At 38.7% G+C, this 5,409-nt stretch overlaps 1 non-coding gene across 1 annotated transcript; it reads left to right on the top strand.

The window, feature by feature from the left end:
- The first annotated feature begins 630 nt into the window (after positions 1-630).
- On the top strand, positions 631-737 carry LOC115870892. The gene has a single exon (XR_004046982.1). It is a non-coding gene; the product is annotated as a U6 spliceosomal RNA (small nuclear RNA).
- The last annotated feature ends 4,672 nt before the right edge of the window (positions 738-5,409 follow it).

Below are 5,409 nucleotides of genomic sequence, written 5' to 3'. Positions count from 1 at the left end.
AGAAGGCGAAGGGCCAAAGTTACTCTCCTTACTCTCCTCTCATCATACAAAAGGCTTATGGCATTAAGCAAGTGTCATCGGGCTGCAACTTCATTGACAGGTTTGCTCCACCACTAACCAAGAGTGTCTAGTTGACATAATCCCTAACAGGCATGAACAGCAAAGCTCCAAGGAGCTGAGAACAGCAAATGCTGGAGACGGTAGGGAGAGACTGAAACCTCACATGCTTCTAGTGAACTGTCAAATGGTACCACCACTGTGGAAAGCAGTATGGAGCTTCCTCAACATTTTGGAATAGAAATGCTATATGACCCAATAATCCCTTTACATCCCAAAGCTATGACACAAATTGATACATGCATGATCATGTTCAGCACAGCACTATTCATAATAGCAGAATGATGGAAACAAGCCAAATGTTCATCTGTGGAAAAATGGATTGACAAACTTTGGCACATACCCACAACAGAGTACTGTGCAACGTTTAATAACGATCAAACTGTAGAACACTTCACAACAGAAATGAACCTGGAGCATATTATGCTGAGGAAAATTAGTTACAAAAGGACAAATATTGGGTTGCTATGATAAAAAGTCAAGGAAGGTTTTCACACTATAAGAAGCATTCTTGTGCTTGCTTCGGCAGCACATATACTAAAATTGGAATAATACAGAGAAGATTAGCATGGCCCCTGCGCAAGGATGACACGCAAATTCATGAAGCGTTCCATATTTAAAAAAAAAAAGAAGAAGAAGCATTCTTTGAGATTTATCAGTAATGAGAAGAGAAGGGAGGGAAGGGAAGTCATTGGCTACAGGGCAGATAAGAGTTAACTTGGGAGAAGGGGAAGGCAATACCAAATCACAGGGTGGGGGTAGCAAAACAATTATGGGGGCAGGGGAAGACAATGTGATGTTTGTGATAGTTAATGACAACAGAAATAAATACTGCTACATGCCCAATCCTGGAATAATGGGTCTATACAAGTTGATCATTGAGTAGACATACAGGTTGAACAGGCATGGGACGGAGAGTAGGAGTATATTAATGAATATATATTTTGGCTTGAGAGAGATTAAGTACATATATATTTACTTTTGCTGTAGATATATCCAGGAATGTGGTAAAACATTCAGGTAGCAAAGCTATGCATTTACTTTTGCTGTAAATATATCCAGGAATGTGGTAAAATGTTCAGGTAGCAAAGTTATGAAAACTTCTTAGACATAGACAAATACAGTGAGAGATTGCATCATTGCGCCTGGAAGATCAAGGCCACATTTTTTTGGTGCAGTTCACAAATACAATGTTGTAAATCCCACTTTGTTGAGTAAAGAATGGGATTTTCAAAGTTCATTAGGAGCCATAGGAGGTGTAACTGTTTGTATCTCCTTGTAAGAGAAAATAAAAGTGGAAAAATTCAAAAGCTCTTAATCCAAAGGACCTATGAACTACACACACATCAGTCTCCATGACCCTGAGACCAGAAGAACTGGATATAAGAATGGCAAAATCAACTTAATCAAGAGGAATGTCATTGTCAAAAATGACATTGCAAGGTAAATTTGAAGTACAAAGATGTTGGTGATAGGATTATACGCATTTGCTTTCAAAGAAATATAATCAACACAATTATTATTCAAAGGTATGCACCAACCTCAAAGGCTGGGGATGAAGAAACTGTAGAATTTCACCAACATCAGTCAGAAATTGACCAAACATGCAATCAAAATGTAGTGTTAACTGTTGGCCATTGGAATTTAAAGTTCAAAATAAACAGAAAGGAACATTCTTTGGAAAATATGATCTTGGTGATAGAAGTGAAGCTGGAGATAATGTGATTGAATTTTGCAAGACCAGTGAATTATTCGTAGCAAATACTTTTTTCAGTTCACCAACGGTGATTATACTCATGGACTGCTCCAGATGGAATACACAGAAATCAAATGGATATACCTGTGGGAGGAGACTCTGGAGACTCAATCTCAGCACCTAAAATCATGCCAGGGGCTAACTGTAGAACAGACCACTAATTAATTGCTTGTGGGTAAATTCAGGTTAAATCTGAAGAAAATTTTAAAGTCCACAAGAGCCAAAATACAGCCTCAAGTCTATCCCATCTGAGTTTTGAGAACATTTAAAGAACAAATTTGATCTATTGAACACTAATGACAGAAGACCTGGTGAGTTGTGGGAGGACATAAACAACACAACTCATGGAGAAAGCAAAAGGTCATTTAAAAGAAAGAAAGAAAGAAAGAAACCAAGTGAATGTCAGAAGAGACTCTGAAATTTGCATATCATAGAGGAGTGAGAGCAAATGGGAGAAAGGAAGAAATCAAAGAGCTGGATAGAAAACTTCAAGGAGCATCTCAAGAAGACAAAGTCAAATATTATAATGAAATGTGCAAAGACCACGAGTTAGAATATCAAAAAGGAAAAACATGCTCAATGTATCTGAAACTGAAAATACTCAAGGAAAAATGTAAGCCTCCAGTTGCAATACTGAAATATTCTAAGGGCAAAATCTTGAATCATGCAGACATCATCAAAAGAAGATGGAAAGAAAGTGCAGAGTCACTACACCCAAAGAACTACTCTACAGCCTGCCGTTTCAGGAGGTGGCACATGAGCAAGAACCACTAGTGCTGATGGGAAACGTTCAAGCTGCACTGAAAGCACTGGCCCAAAATAAGGCCTGAGGAGATGATGGAATACCGATTGAAAAGTTTCCACAAGCTGATGAAGCACTGGAAGCACTTGCTGGTCTATACCAGGAAATTTGGGAAACAGCTACTTGGTCAATGGAATGGAAGAGATCCACATCTGTACCCATTCCAAAGAAAGGAGACTCCAAAAGAATGCTCAAACTAGAGCATAATATCATGAATATGACATGGAAGTAAAATGTGGCTGAAGGTCATCCAATAACGACTGCAGTGGACAGGGAGTTGCCAGAGGTTCAAGCCAGATTCAGCAGAGGACAAGGAACAACAGATAGCATAGACAAGATGGATGTTGGCTCAAAGCAGAGAATACAAGAAAGATGATTACTTGTGGTTCATTGGCTATGCAAAGGAATTAGACTCCATGGATCTTAACAAACTACGGATAACCTTGAGAAGAATGGGAATTCCAGAATGCTTCATTGTGGTCATGAGAAAATTGTACATAGATCAAGAGGCAGTTGTGTGAACTGAACAAGAGAATCCTGCATGGTCTGAAATCAAGGAAAGGTGTACATCAGGGTTGTATCCCCTCACTGTACTTGTTCAATCAGTATGCTGAGAAAATCATCAGAGAAGCAGGATTATATGACAAAGAATGTGGTAATAAGATAGGAAGATAGCAGACTAACAATCTGCAGTATGCAGAAAACACAACCTTGCTTGCTGAAAGCGAGGAGGATTTGAAACATTTGTTGATGAAGATTAAGGATTGCAATCTTCACTATGGATTAACTCAATGTAAAGACTAAAATCTTCATAACTGACCTAATAGGTGACATCAGATTAAAGTTGTCAAGGATTTTTTTCTTCATTGGATCCACAATTAATATTCAGGCAAGCAGCAGTCAAGAGATCAAAAGAGGAGTTTCATTAGGTAAATCCACACAATGGCTGCTACAATGCACTCAGACATAAGAACAATTGTGAGGATGAAGCAGTGTTTCTTTCAGTTGTGCATAAGGTCGCTGTGGGTTGGAAAAGACTCAAGGGCACCTAACAACAATATCAACAAATAATCTCTGGCTCGTGATATGAAATATTGTGCCCTTTATGGACTTTGGCCTTAACTTTAATGCTTTACCTTTTACAAGGAAAACATTCACATATTATGGGATGCCTTAGTTATCTAATGCTGCTGTAATAGAAATATCACAAGTATAGGACTTTAGCAAATAAAATATTATGTAGGAAAATAATATTCAAATTCAAGGACCCAGCTTGAGGAAATTTTTTTCTCTGTTGAAAAAAGTTCTCTGAGGAAAAGGTCTTGTCTCCTTCTAACAGTGTGGGCCCAGCATTTCTTGGAGATCTACATGTGCCTAGGCATCAATCTACTTCCCTTACATTGAATCAGGGCTGTGATACCCAAGTAAGGGTGTCACATCCCATCCGAATTCCCTTGTAACTGCTTGACTCATCATGTCAGCTAAATGGCATCATTACATAACTGTCCAACCACAGAGAAGCATGCCCCAGAAAATGTGCCACATACTTTCAAGGGACACAATTGAATTATGACACTTGGCTAATAAAAAATTAATTACAAAAATTTAAATGCATAATTAAAACTATAGTGCTTGCTCCTAAGAAGGTGAAAAATAATTAACCTATATTAGTTTTAATTTCCCCTTATCTGGAATAAAAAAGGAGCCCCAGAACTCAAAGAAGGAACCCAGGCTGCAGATGCAGGAGATTAAGAGCCTACAAGGCCAGATAGGCTACTGAAGGATTAGAGTAGCCTCTGTGGATGTTGGGCGGAGGATATGGAACTCAGGAATTTTTCCTAAAAGAAAAAAGTAATGGCAGATTAAGATTCTTCGTTTACCAACAGATGGACAAGGAAGAAAAGCTTGGTTTCAGGGGAAGCAATTAGTTTGGTTTTGGAAAGTCTAGATTTAGAGTTATTGTGAGATGTCCAATTGGAAATATTCGGTAGGCAGTGGATATTTGTGGAAATGGAGCCGGGGTAATGCAGACTCAGAAGTGATTTGCATAGATAGGCTAATAAGGTGATGAGATTCAAATGAGCTGTCAATAGGGGAGAGTGTGCAGAGAAAGAGCAAGGGGCAGGTCATCTGGGTCGTAGCATATCCAGGTAGGATCATGCTCAGGTGTGGTGCTCTCCTAGCAGGCCTGCTCTCACACCACTCAAAAAGGTCAGACCCAAGACAGTAATGCCAACCGTTCAACTTGGCACAATGTGCATCAAGAAGAAACATCTACCCTGTTTTCCCAAAAGTAAGACATCCCCTGAAAATAAGACCTACTTACAGGTTTGCCTCTCGCTGAAATATAAGGCATTCCCCCTGAAAATAAGACCTCCAGGAAAATAAGGGTTTGGATTGTTATGATGATGTTCCAGAAGATGACGACATAACTGTCATTGAATAAATGAGTAAATGTACCATAGATTGTTGTACATGGAAATAATGATAGTAACAAGAAATTCTTGATTCTGTAGGATTCACAGTTTGTCTGGCTATGCTGGTTTGTGATGACAACTACTACCATACCATATACAGGTAATAAATTTCCTTTTTTTGTTGTTCAACAATAAATGTGTACCCTCTTCATGGAAAAATAAGACATTCCCTCAAAATAAGACCTGGTGAATCTTTGGGAGCAAAAATTAATATAAGACACTGTCTTATTTTCGGGGAAACAGAGTATTAGCAAATT

The sequence above is a fragment of the Echinops telfairi genome, unplaced genomic scaffold (assembly GCF_000313985.2).
Source record: "Echinops telfairi isolate 266 unplaced genomic scaffold, ASM31398v2 ScPeMD7_2;HRSCAF=8, whole genome shotgun sequence".
NCBI lineage: Eukaryota > Metazoa > Chordata > Mammalia > Afrosoricida > Tenrecidae > Echinops > Echinops telfairi.
This window is presented reverse-complemented; position numbering and strand designations above follow the sequence as displayed.